At 38.1% G+C, this 14,848-nt stretch overlaps 1 protein-coding gene across 7 annotated transcripts in view; it reads left to right on the plus strand.

Annotated features, from left to right (window-relative positions):
* The window catches only part of MYOCD (myocardin), a 250,760-nt gene that overhangs the window by 179,434 nt on the left and 56,478 nt on the right, over positions 1–14,848 (plus strand). The gene's annotated exons all lie outside the window — the stretch shown is intronic.

A 14,848-nucleotide genomic window follows, 5' to 3' on the forward strand; every position in this document is an offset into this window, starting at 1 on the left:
GCAGGGTACAGAGGATTGTACCAGGAGCCAAGAGCTCATTGTAATAAGGTGCTGAAGAAGCAGTGAGAGCCCACCACCAGCTGCTGATGGGAGAGGCGTCCCTCAGCTGCTGTTGCTAAGGAACCTTGGCGTGGTCCTCTGAATCGGAAGCTTTCCCGCCTCTCGCGAGGCTTTACTCCCCCCTCAAGGAGGGTTCAAAGGACCAAGTTGGGCTGGAGGAACAGGGTTCTATTGATGCAACGGTGGCACCGTTATCCACCCCTCAGACCCTCGTTCCTGGATAAAAATCACTCCATCTGTTTCTAAGCAATGTCTCCTTGGAGGTTTGAGATTTTTTAGGTCGAAATCACAAAAATAACATTTAAGTTGGAAGGGATTTAGGGACGACCCAACCCAATGATCTTTCAAACTCTACTCCACAGAGCTCTGACATTTCATGAGAGGTTTTACTTTTACTGTGCTCCCTGGTACTGCTTTTTGTTGTTGTTGTTGTTGTTTGTTTTGTTTTTCCTTCCATGTAGGATTTCAGCTTGAAAAAAAAAAAAAGTTTCCAGTTTTTTTTATTTTGTTTTTTTCAAGTTTGAGAGCACCTAATTCTAACTTAATCTGTCCTGTCCTTCATGGGTAAGGAGGCTGGAGCCCAGAGAGATGACCTTTTTGTATTATTATTTTGAAGTGTTGTTGGAAGAAGACCTTTGGGTTCGCTCAGCAAAATTGGGGGATTGATTTTCACCTTACCTCGTAGTCAAAGCAGAGCCATTGTTGGACTGGAATTTGTGCAACATTAGGAGAAAGACGATTCTCTAGATGATGAATATGTGGTTGGTTTAGTGAGTACATGTCTTCTGTTTATCATTTACCTTCTCTGAGGTGTTTTTTCATTTATTCCCTCCCACAAAAATGACTCACTCAATGTAAAATAAACACAAATTAGTTTATGACTTTGGTTACGTTTAAATACAAATTATAATTCAGAAACAGTATCTTGTTAGACCATGCATTCTGGGGTTCCTTTAGAGCAGGGGTCCCCAGTACCCGGGCCGCAGACTGGTACCGGTGCACGGCCTGTTAGGACCCGGGCCGCACAGTAGGATGTGAGTGGTGGGCGAGCGAGCGAAGCTTCACTTGCCGCTTGCCATCGCTCGCATTGCCACCTGAACCATCCCTCACCCCCTGTCTGTGGAAAAAGTGTCTTCCGCGAAACTGGTCCCTGGTGCCAAAAAGGTTGGGGACCACCGCCTTAGAAAATGTGACCATTCTCAGAGGCCGTAGAGGTGATGGCAAGTGAGCTGCATAGAGACCGCAGGCGAAACGAGGCTGAGAGAAATTTGTTTAGGAAAAATGGAGGATTTGGTAGGAAAAAAAGAGAACAGTTGAGTAGAGGGAGGGTAGAACAGAAAACCAATCAAGTATGAATAATATGATGGTCTTAGGAAGGCAGTGTCTCCATGGCAACACGGGAGGTGTGATGGGTAAGGATGATACTCATCACAGTGGTGGTTTATTTAAATGGACCAAATAGAAGCTTAGCACACAGATCCCAGCAACTTCTTTGTAGGATACAACTTCATGGGCCCATGTCATATTCTAGATAGAAAGTAATAAACAGGAATTCACAACTGCCGAAGAGTTGGGAAACACCAAGACACCTAGTGTTATTGTTTAGGGGAAAAGGCAGCTGTTCTCCACCATCAGTGGTTGGAGGAAAGATATCTGGGTTTCACTTGGACCTGCCAGCTTTGTCAATACAGCCCAAACTGAAGTATGAATGGGTGATAATCCAGCTTATTGGATAGGTATAGATGGCTCCCATGAAGAATTCTGGTCCCCATTTTGCTGCTTCCAAATTATCTAAGACATGGAGCAAAGAGCCAGATTCATTCTGTAATTCTTACAGTGTGTAAGTGTAAAGGCAGGTTTTTTTCCTTTTCTCTTTTTTTCTCTTTCTTTCCCCTCCCTTCCTCCCGCCCTCCCTCCCTCCCTTCCTTCCATCCTTCCCCTCTCCCTCCGCCTCATTCAGAATTAGAATCACCTCCACGCTGGGCCCAGGGAGGCAGCTCATGATCTGAGTGGAAGCCTTACAAATCCATAGTTGTACCAAGACACTAGGCCCATCTCTGGTTTCCTTCCTGGAGCAGAAACTCACCCTTGATATAACCCATCTTTTATTTTCCAATACATACATATGAACTAATAGCCTTCACTGGAATATTCATACACACACAAATATTCTTCTTACAGTGAAAACTAAACGAAACCTTTTTCCTACTGTCTTTCTTTTTGTTACTTCCTCTTTTTACCTTTATCCCATCCTTGCTTTCTCTTCTTTTGTCTGCTCCCTTTTTCCCTAAAATCCTCAGTACATTCAGAACTGATTCAGACTCAGATTTCATCGGATTAAACTTTTCCTACCTGTCGTATATAAACATTTCCATGAATACATGGCACTATCTTAACTTGATATGTCACCTCTGTTGCTGGTGTCAATAGAAGTTACTTTCTACCGTTTGGTCCCTTGAAACCTTGTAATTACTTAGAAATCATTCTGAGGGCTTGGTTTTGATCATCTAAACAAGGATTGTGTAACTGGAGGGCTGAGGGTATTTCAGATTAGACTCCCACACCGTACAAAATGTATATTTAAGTCAAGGATAAACCCAGCCTGCCAACAAACAAAACAAAGTATCGAGGTCAGAAAATAAAGAAAGGGTAGAAACGGATTCAAGGGTATAGAAGTATATATATAAGTATTATATGATAGAATCTATATCTAAAATCCATTTAATTAGAAATTAATTATGTTAGAATAATTAGTTAACAATTTGAAAAAATAATGAAAGCCTTTTTTAATACTATATACTAAAATTAATTCCAGGTGCATTGCAAAGTCAGATACAAAAACCAAAACCATAAAAATATAAGAACATTTAAGTGAATATATAATCTGGAGATGGAGATTTTTCTAAGTATACACCAAAGATACAAATCATAAAAGAGTTTTTAAAAGGACTGCATATAGAAGTGTTAAATGCCAAAAAATCATCACAAACAAAATTGATTGGAAACAAAAAACCAGGGGAAATTTACAACATATATGACTATGTTTAATGTGCTTCAGGTATAAATAGCTCTCCCAAACCTATAAGAAAATATAATCCCAATGGAAAACTTTGCAAAGAATATTATCAGGCCACTCACAAAAGAAAAGATACTAATAATCAACAAATCTATGAAAATGTGTCTGACTAATTAGAAAGAATAACGGATACCATCATTACTTGTCAAATTAGCAAAGCTTTTCTCCTCTTTAATAACACTGTTAATAAGGGTGTAGTGAAATGCAAACCCTCCCCAAGTCCCAGTAGGAGTACAAAGTGATACCTCATTTCTGGAAAAAAAAATTAAATGTATAATAAAAGGGGGTTTGTTAAACAGATAGTAAAACATGACAAAACACTATGTGGCCATTAAAAATGAGAGTCTACATATACACACCCACACAAAAAGTGACAATATATTACCAGTGAAAAAGCAAGGCACAAAGCAGTATAAAAACATGGTCTCATTTCTTCGCATAATATATTTGCTTATTTCTATTTCTCAAACCTACTTTTTTCCTCAGAATTTCCTGGAATGTTTGTTAAAATATACTTCCAATATACACCAAAACTACTGGACTGTAGTCTCCAAGGAAAGATCCCAAAGAAATGTTTTTTTCCAGGTCCCAGGTGACTCTTGATATAAGATAAATTGGGAAAATCCTGATCTAAGCTAATCTAATCTCTTCTGTTGCTTTATATTAATCTGAGATCCAGAGAGATTCTGGGACCAGTCTAAAGGAACAACTACGTAGGAGCAGAGGGGGTTCTAGAATTACATGTGCTGTATTCCAGATAAGTGATCCCTTTTTAGGGCACCAAGCTTATTCAGACCGATATTATTAAATCAAATTCCCATCAGCCTCCTTCTATTTTGGTCAGACAGGTAACAGAACTTCTCTTCAACTCCTCTGTTTCACATTCAGTAATGATCTTTCTTTGTTGATGGCAAATGGAAAGTTTTCCATTTCCACTGTTCCCTAGCAATGTGACATTTTCAAACAGTAGCACAAAACTCTTTAAATAGAAAAGATCCATTTCTACTCTATCGTGACTCAGTAACAGACCCAGGATTCTTCTCAAACTTTCCTAAAAATGTCATCTTTGGGCTGGACTCAAGAGGAACATTTCAGCCAAGGAGACGCATTTTCCACTCTGTCAGGAATGAGCAAGCATGGGGTTGGAACATAAAGTGTTTTGCAATCCTCAGAAAAGCAATACTTCTCACCAAAACCATGGCAACAACTCTGTGTGATGCCGTCAGAGTCTGGGATCATTCAGGAGCCTCATCCTAACTGGAGACTCCGCTGAGCCCATCACCTGTGTTGGCGAGAATGGTACTCTACATGACTGTTGCTATGGAAACACTACGGACAGTAGTGCTGAGCTGAGGGTCCCTTACGTTGGGTTACCGAAGAGGCAGGGAGCGTAAAACATGCCTCGTTTTCTAGTGGCTCCTGATTCTTCATTTGAAAGGAACCCTTCCAATGGAAGAAATGCATTAAAACATAAGGTTTAACATGGCAGAAGTTACCATTTTATCATCCAAATGGTTCCATTCGGAATTTGCACCCATGAGGCAAAACTTTAAAGTCCAAAGTCATGGGTTTGAAGTTTGCTGTCCTGGCTTCATAAGTCTGTGGCCTTGGATGAGCTATTTACACCCTCTGGGCCTTATGAGTTATAACATAGGGATCAGAATTCATACAACTACAGGATTAATGGGAGGTTTCAATGAGATGATTTATATAAAAACTTCTGTCCGAGAGACTGGCACTCTTCAATTCTACCAATGCCAGAGAGACAGGGAGAAATAGTGAACAGGAAGATGGAAGAATTGATCTGTGTTGAGTTACTGATTCAGCTTCTACTATTCACTCCTTTTTCTGTCCTCTGCCTTTCCCACTTCACTCTCCGTACTGTATAATCTCTGTATCTCTGGTCCCTTCTTCCTACAAATCCCTCCTTTACAATTTGCATCACCTGCCCCCAGCAACTGCTAGCCCTGAACTTGGCCAGTATTTAAAGGCAGCAATGACTTTTTAAAACGTATACTTTAGTGCTCCCACTACAAGTTAAAGCTCCTTCTCTTCAAATTCTGTAAGCAGAACCCAGCAGTTGGGCTTTCTCCTGAAGCAGCTATTAGCAGTATAAAACAGAAAGGTATTTGACAGCCTTGTATAGTTTAGAAAGTGGTTAACTCGTTAACTCCATCCCAATAATCCTGTGAAATTGGTTAACTCTGATTTGTTATTGACACTGTTGCTATACACAGAGGAGAAGGCTAGGACTCGTAGACAGAGTGACTTACTCAAGGTCACGCGGCTTGGTTGAATCAAAGTTGAGTCTCTGTTTTCCATTCCCACCCTTGCTCCATCATATTGCTTCCCTTTTGTGTCAGGAAAGGTCTGTCTGGGCATGTAGCGGAGGTGGTTGTCTATGTGACAAGAGAAATGTCACAGTGTCCATCAATCCCTATATTTCCCTCCTCTTTAACCTGAAACTCTTAAGAGACGTGCACAGTTGTACCTGGTCCTTCCCATCCTGACTGGCCCTGCTTCCTCTGCTGAGCACAGGCAACTGACGTGTTCTGGTTGCAACCCAGTGGTGTATAGAGATATTCAGCTCCCATCATTTTTTTTTATTTATGTACTTTATTGAAGTATAGTTGATTTACAATGTTGCATTGATTTCTGCTGTACAGGCAAGTGATTCAGTTAGACATACATATACATTCTTTTTCAGATTCTTTTCCATTATGATTTATCACAGGATATTGAATCTAGTTCCCTGTGCTCTACAGTAGGACCTTGTTAATTCATTCTATATATAATAGTTTGCATCTGCTAACCCCAAACCCCCAATCCTTCTGTCCCCTACCCACCTCCCCCTTGGCAACCACAAGTCTGCTCTCTGTCTGGGAGTCTATCTCTCTTTTGTAGATGGATTCATTTGTGTCATATTTTAGATCCCACATATAAGTGATATCATATGGTATTTGTCTTTCTGACTTACTTCACTTAGTATGATAATCTCTAGGTCCATCCATGTTGCTGTAAATGGCATTATTTCATTCTTTTTTATGGCTGAATAATATTCCATTGTCTGTATATACCACATCTTTATCCATTCACCTGTCGATGGACATTTAGGTTGTTTCCATGTCTTGGCTGTTGCAAATAGTACTTCTAGCTCCCATTTCTTGGGTTGGGTACCCAGTCTCAGCCCCAGCTGCATGCAGGGAACCTAGTCCTGGTCCTGCACTGTACTTGATCCAGAGGTTTCTATATATTGTTTAATAATCTTAAACAGGGTGATGCCTCCCTGCCTGGATAGGGTTCACACTTGTGATTATAGAGTATTAAAGGGACATATTCCTCCTGCTTCTGGGGAGGTAGGTTCTTGGGGTGATGATGGAACTTGCTACTCACATCCTGAAATTCATTTTGGGGGAAAAGCAGGCTAGAGTAGTCAAGACACATTTATAAAAGAAGAGTGATGTAAGATCCTCCCTATCAGGCATGAAAATCTATCATAAATCTAGAATAGTTCAAATAGTGTAGTACGGGGGCAAGAAAAGCCCCAGACAGATGAGAAAATCAGAATTGAGAGCCCGGAACTTACGAATAAAGAAGCAACTTGATTAGAACAAATACCTGTGTTTGTACCAAGAAAACCAAATTGGACTAATTGTCAGTCTTGAAGAGAATTTAATATAGTAGAGCTGATATTTTTATGATTAGATAAAAATCACTAATGTAAATACTGTGTAGTAAAGAACAGCATGTACTGAGGATTCCTTTTTGTTTTAACCTTAATATTTTCTCAAATCTTCTTATTGGTTCCTAGGCAAGTTATGGAAATTTCTAGAATGATATAAATATTGCCTAACGACTATTGTGTAATTGGTCACAATAATTATCACGTTTTATTTTAACATTCAGGGGAAATATCCCATTGGTTTTTATTGTCTCTTTTTGTCCTTAAGTATAACATTGTAATGATTTTGATTTTTTTAATAAAGAAACTTAATTTAAAAAAAAAAGAAGCAACCTGGGTGCAAACATGTGACTCTCAATTCTGGCAACGATGCCCAAACGAACACAAAAGTAGAGAAAAACAATTGCTTTGTTTCTGAAAGCTAAGACAGGCTGACACCCAAATGCCAGAACCGTAAGGGAACATATTGGGATGACATGGAAAAGACACCAAGAACTCGCTCCCTTTCACCTCCCAAAGATAACCATATGGCCTCAGAGGGAGCACAGAGGAAGCTGCATGGATACCCGTAATTTGTAGGTGGTTGGAACTGGGAGTGGGGGAAGGCTTGGGCTGAAAAGCAACTCTCTGCTCAGAGTATTTTTAGCTACAGTGGAGCAGTGGAGATTTGCCAAGAGCTCTGGGGACACAAATGGCCACAGCAGGCTGAAAGCAGGGAGGGCAGTGCTGGTCAGTAAAGCACAGAGAGACAAGGATGGAGGCCAGACAACAGCTGAGGACAGCTGTGCCCAGACGGAAAGGCCAGTAGTGGCACGGTTTCTGCCCCAGTATCGGGGGTCTCCCACATTCAGCAGGAAGCAGGCATGGAAAGGGATGTGGTCATTCAGTCTCCACCTCTATAGCATCGGAGCTTTGCCAAACCTGGAGAAGAAGCCTCCCAGGGACAAATGCCACTGCCAAGATCATCCTGACCTTGGCTGTCTGGCCTCTCCCTGTAGGCTTGGAGCACTGAACTGGCAACCAGGCCACCGGCTTCACTGGAGAGAAGGCTTACAGCAGCTTCCGAGTGATAAGAGCAGCAAAGCCAAGGGTGCTGGACAACTCTGCCATGCTTTACTTAGCGAGTGAGAAGAACATCAGAATAACCCCTCAAGAGAGCTCTTTGCTTTATGGACCAACAGCCTGCAAACAATTCCACTTCTAAGAGTGTATCCCAAAGTAATAGCTTGAGGATGTGGCCCCAAATTAACTACAAAGAATGTGTGCTTCTGTTTTACATGGTAAGATATGGCAAACAAACTCATTATTCAATAACAGGCATTTCGTTCAGTCACTTACGGAATAATCAGAAAATGAAATACTATGCAGCTTATAAAATTGTCTCTTTTGAAGGGTATTCAGTGGCATAGGAATATATTTGTGATACATTACTAAAAAGAGCAGCTAATGAAGGAAAACTTACTATATGATCCCACATAAACATATAGGAAAAAGGACCTCAAGTACATGAATCAAATATTAATAATAGTTATCTCTAGTTCAGGGATGAGTATTTTTTTTCCGGGAAGCCTTTCTGCATCTTGCAGTGTTTCTACATTGAGTTCATATTGCTTTTGCTATCCACCCTTTATCCCTCTATGTTACATTCTAAGAGAATGGCTCAAACTTACAGTTTACTGATTTATTTTTAACTGTATTCATTCAGCCATCCACTTGAGTGTGTTTATTTTAATGAACTAAGTTATACTTTGACCTTTGGTTTATTTTTTAATTTTATTTTTTTGATTGTAGTAAAACACACATGAAATTTACATTTTAATCATTTTTAAGTGTGCAGTCAGTGGTATTAAATACATTCACATGGTTGTACAACCATCATCACCATCCATCTTCAGATCTTTTTCATCTTGCAAAACCGAAACTCAATACTCATTAAAACAATAACTCCCCGTGCCCTGGTCCCCTCCTCCCCTGGCAATCACCATTGTTTTCTCTGTCTCTATGAATTTGACTACTCTAGGGACTTCATATCAGTGGAATCATGCAGTATTTGTCCTTTAGTGACTGTTTTACTCAGCATAATGTCCTCAAGGTACGTCGACATTGTAGCATGTGTCAGAATCTCTTTCCTTGTTAAGGCTGAATAATATCCTACTGTATGTCTACACAACATTTTGTTTGTCCATTCATTCACTGGTGGACACTTGGGTTATTTCCACCTTTTGGTTACGGTGAATAATGCTGCTATGAACATGGGTGTACAAGTATCTCTTCTAGTTTCTGCTTTCACTTCTTTTGGACATATACTCAGAAGTGGGATTGGTGGATCATATGGTAGTTCTATTTTAATTTTTTGAGGAGCCACCATACTGGTTTCTATAGTAGCTAAACTATTCTACATTCTCAGCAGCAGTGCGATTTCGTCACATCCTCATCAACACTTGTTAATTCCCATTTTTTTTAACAGTAGCCATACTAATGGGTATGAAGTGGTTATTTTATTTTATTTTTAATTAATGAAAATTATCTTGCCTGTCTCTGAGAAATACCTGCTCCGTTTGTTCACACTGTTTTGTTGAAGTTTGGAGCCTTTCTTTCATGGTGCTGACATTCCTCCCAGGTTAGGTGATTCTTGATTGTACCCTCACGTATGCCCTGTGGATACCTGTTAGACTGTCTGAGGCACAGGTGAGCACAGTCTGTGGGGAAAAGACACGTTGCTTCACAGTCTGAAGCCCACCACTGTGTCTCCCAAGATGACTTGTTTACTGCTCCCACCTGGAGACAGTTTCATCCCACATAACCAATGCCCGATCCAGTGTATGGAGGGGTACAGGACATAGTAGGGGCAGACCTCTAGCTTTGGTACCCCAATTAACAATGCTGTTACATTGAGCCTTAGACGCCCTCCTGCTCCAAGGCAAGGAGGATTCTTGGCATGGCTTTCCGTCACTCACTTGTGTATGTCTTGGGATGAGTTTTCCAGTCCAATCAATTCCATATTCATTTTATGTCTCAGAGATTACTTACAGTTCCAATACACTGAGGAATCCCCTTTTTCTTTCCCTGCGAAGGTATAGATTTTTTAAACTCTCATTTCTGTTATTTATAGCAATCAGTTGTGTACTCCGTCTGCCATCTTGAAACAGAAAACATATACTACTTTTGCTGCTAAGAGGAGAGAAAAGGATAAGAAGTGTAAATTAGTATAAATTAGAACTTAGCACCTAGAAACAGATCATGGCTTATATTAGAACTCTAATAAATGATGAAAGCAACATTACAAATCAGTGAGCAAAGGAAAATTCTTTAATAAATGGCAGAGACATACGTAGTTTGCCAACTCTTTGGAATAAATTAAAGTTATAGTCTAGCCTCAAACCATACATCAGATTCCACATGTGGGGATATATATATATATTTCTCTCTTCCTTCATATCACCAAATTCTTCCAATTTTTTTTGTTCAAAAGTGTTTTCATATTTTTCTCTTTCATTCACTTCTATTACTTTAATGCAGTCAATCTAAGTCAAAATAGCTTTATATCTAGAGAACTGAAGCAGGCTTCAAAATGGTTGACACTAGTAATGGGATATCTCTCAAAACTTTTTCCTTTATTGGATTAAGATCTATGATAAATACAAAATAATTGAGGATTCTTACTTACTTTTGGTGTAATATATAGAATATGGAAGTTATTTGACAGAGAACTTGCAAAATCACTTATTCCAATCACAATATTTTGATAGAATTTACTAGTAAAACAATCTGGGCTTGGAGGTTTTTTTGAGGGGGGAATTTTTTGGTAATCAGTGTAATTTATTTATTAAATATAGCATATTCAGATTTATGGTTCTTCTTGTATCAATTTTGGTAAGTTGTAGTTTTCAAGAAATTTTATCTAAATTGTCAAGTTTATTGGCACAAATTTGTTAATGATATTTTCCTATTATCCTTTCTAATGTCGAGGGTCTAGGGTGGTAATAACTCATTTTTTAATTCCTGATATTGGTAAAATTTATCCTTTCTCTCTCTTTTTTTTTTTTAATCAGTCTAGTGAAGGCTTTGTCAGTTTTGTTGTCTTGGCAAAGAACCAGCCTTTGGCTTTGTTAATTTTCTCTGGTACTTGTCTGCTTTCTGTTTTGAAGATTTCTGCTCTGATCTTTATTTCTCTTCTACTTACTTTGAGTATACTTCTTTTTTAGCTCACTGTGGTAGAAACTTAGGTCATTGATAATTTAAATCTTTCTCCTAATCTAACAGAAGCACTTAAGACTCTAAGTTTCCCTCTAAGCATTGCTTTATCTGCATCCCATAAATTGTAATATGTTGTATATTCATTATCATTCCGTTCAAAATATCTGTAATTTCCCTTGTGATTTCTTTTTTGACCTATGAATTATTTAGAAGTTATCACCTAGTATTTTCCTAAATAGCACGTTGGTTCCCATTTCTAATTAATTCCAATGTGATCAGAGAAATACTTTATATGAGTTCAGTTTTTTTTTTACGTTTATTGAAACTTGTTTTATGGTCTAGTATATCTTGATGAATGTACTATGTGCACTTGAGAAGAATGTTTATTCTGTAGTTAGTGGGTGTAAAGCTCTATAAATATAAATTAAATCAACATGGTTGATATTGTTGTTCACATCCTCTATGTCATTAGTAATTTTCTATCTAGTTCTACCAAATGTTGAGAGGGATCTTAAAAATCTACCATGATTTTGAAATTGTCTATCCCTTTAATTCTGTCAATTTTTGCTTCATGTAATTTGAAGCTCTCATTAGATGCCTATCCATTTATAATTGCTAGGCCTTCCTGATGAATTGTCTTTTTTATAATTATGAAATGTCCCTTCTTTATTTCTGTTAATACTCTTTGACTTAAAGTATATATTAACTGGTATAGCCATTCCACCTTCTTATGATTACTGTTTGTAGGGTGTATCTTTTTTCCATCTATTTGTTTTTAACCAATCTGAGTCTTTATGTATAAAGTGTGTCTCTTGTAGACAGCATATAATTGAATATTGCTTTTTAAAAAATCCCTCCTGATAATCTGCCTTTTGAGTGTTTCACCCATTAATATTTAATGTAATTATTGATTACCACTTTATTACTCATTTCCTGTTTGTCCCTCTACTTTTTGTTTCTATTTTCCCCATTTCTTGCTTTGTTTTGGATTATTTGAATATTTTTTAACATTCCATTTTAATCTATTTATTCTTTTAAATTATACCTCTTGGCATTTTTATTTATTAGTTGCTCTAAGGATGAGAATATACATAATTAACCTTTCACAGTCTACCTATAGTTAATATTATATCACTGCATGTAAAGTATAGAAACCTTGCTGTCATAAAGGGCCCTTTATGTTATAATTGTTACCTGTATTACGTCTACATGCCTTAAGAACATCACAAGACAATGATATGACTTTTCTCTAAACAGTATATATATATATATATATATATATATACACACACACACACACATATGACATATATATTTCTTAAACTTAAGAAGAAAAAAAATCTTTAAAATTTACCCAGCTAGTTACCATTTCTGATATGCTTTCATCATTCTTGAATATCCAGGTTTCCTTCTGATACCATTCCCCTTCAGCCTGAAGAATTTCCTTAAGCATAGTAGTAAGTAATAAGGAATTTACTTCCTTATTGTAGTAAAGTCTGCTGGCAACAAATTATCCTGTTTCCCCTTTACCTGAGCATACCTTTATTTCACCTTCATTCCTAGAGGATATTTTCTATTCTGGGTTGACAGTTTCATGTTTTGTTTTCATTTTGTTTTATTTTCTGGACTCCACGATTCCTGCTGAGAAGTCTGTGGTTATTTAAATCAATGTTTCCCTTTATGTAATGTGTTGTTTTTCCTGGCTACTTTCAAGATTTTCTCCTTCTCGTTGGTTTTCAGCCATCGGATTATGATGTATCTAAGTGTTGTTTTCTGTGACTATATCTGGTTTGGGGTTTGTTGAGCTTTCTGAATCTGTAAATTTCTGTTTTTCACCGAATTTAGGGAGTTTTGGCAATTATTTATTTTTCTGCTCTCTTTCTAGGACTCTCATTAGCTGATATTAGACTTTCTGATATTGTGGCACAGGTACCGGAGGCTCTGTCCACTTTTTCCATCATTTCCCTCTCTCCTCTTCAGTTTGCTCTGTGTTCAAGTATACCGATTCATTACTCTGATATTCATTCTTTTTTCAGGCCTTTCGGTGAATTTTTTATTTCAGATATTCTACTGTTAAGTTTCGTATTTCCATTTGATTCCTTTTTATGTGTTCTGTTTTCTTGGTGCGACTTCCTGTCTTTACATTCATTTCAAGTATGCTTTCTTTTACTTCATTGAGCATAGTTGAAAATAACTAAAGTCCTCGTCTGATAATTCCAACATCTGGGTCACCTCAAGGTTAGCGTCTCATTACTGTCTTTTCCATGTAGAGTGGGTCACGTTTTCCTAATTCTTTGTGTGTGGAGTAATTGTGCATTGCATCCTGGACATTGTGAGTCTTATACATAGACTCCTACGGTCCTCAGGAGAATGCTGATGTTTTTGTTTTAGCGCACAGTTAACCCAGGTAGAGTCCCACTTTAAGCTCTCTCTTGCCTGTGTGCACAGATGTTCAAATTCCAGTTTAATTTTAAACCTTTGCTGTGCTGCTTTGAATCTGTCCCATGGAAACATCATTAGTGGATCAACCTGAAACTTGCAGAGATTCACACATGGAATTAGGGAACCCCTTCCTTCTCCAGCTCCTTCCCTTGCTGATTTCCCCCTTACTCCCTGGTGGGCAGCCTTGGTTGTCTGGGCACCTTTTCCTGATTCCTCTGGCCAGAAAGATGAGCAGGTTTTCTATTGGAGTTTTAACTACCTATGACTTGCCACTTCATGACTACAGGCCACCCTCAAGGCAAAGCCCTTCCACCCCAAAAGGAGAAACTCACCCCCATGTAAGTCACCTCTCCAAGTTTCAGCTCCTCCCTACAGTTTGCCTGATTTTGTCACTATTCAGAATCCTCAGGTAGTTACTTTTCACATTATGTTCAGAGTTTACGGTTTTTATCAGTAAGAGGGTTGGTCTGAAGGAGGGCTTGAATAATAAACGCTCATGTCGTTTTCGTTTATCCACAAAGTAAAATAATTTAGTCCTCTTTGTTGTCCAGTCCTAAGATGGAGTCATATGAGGCTATTCAGTGGAGCACAGTCTAGCCACCAAAAGTAATTAAAAGTATTTCAGCAACATTGGTCTCTCCCAAAGAAGTTTGGTGAGAAGCCAATTCAAAACCCACAGCAACACTTTTTTAAATTGTCTTTCTCCGTTACTTTCTCAGTATATCTTATGACTGCATTTGCTCTGAAGCCTCACTCTGAAATACTAAATAAACTTGAACATCAGCCCATATATCCTTTTCATTTTTGCTTCTCTCCTCTCCATTCTAATTTTATATTCATAAAAGCAATGCTTATTCTCTCTTTTCATTATAAGGTGATTAAACCAATCCCTCTCGTTGAAAATTTCTGCTCTTTCTATTCTTATCCTGAGCAACTTAAACCCAGGAACCAAGATGGTGAACTCATAATCTCCCTGAGAAAATGTAAATGTCCAAAGATGGGTATTTTTTTAGGAGGAAAGGGGTAAAGAGGATGAAAAAATCATAAATACTATACTCATAATATATATATATATATATATATATATATATATATATATATATGTCATATATATATGTCATATATATAAGTACTTATATGTATAAATATGTATAATATATATAGTCTGTGCTAGGGATAGTAACAAAGTTTTATAATTTATAGTTTGGACAGATTACAGTGTTTTAATTTTTCTAAGTAAAGCATGACTCCAATAGCCCTTCTCTGAATTTCCAGGTGGATTCCAAACTCTCATAATACTACCAGGTATTGATGACTTATGTGCCAGGCGCTCAGCTAAGCAGTCTTCATACACAGTTTAATCAAACTATATAGCAATCCTGTAAGGCAGG

The sequence above is a fragment of the Balaenoptera borealis genome (genome assembly GCF_965194805.1).
Source record: "Balaenoptera borealis genome assembly, chromosome: 20".
Lineage (NCBI taxonomy): Eukaryota > Metazoa > Chordata > Mammalia > Artiodactyla > Balaenopteridae > Balaenoptera > Balaenoptera borealis.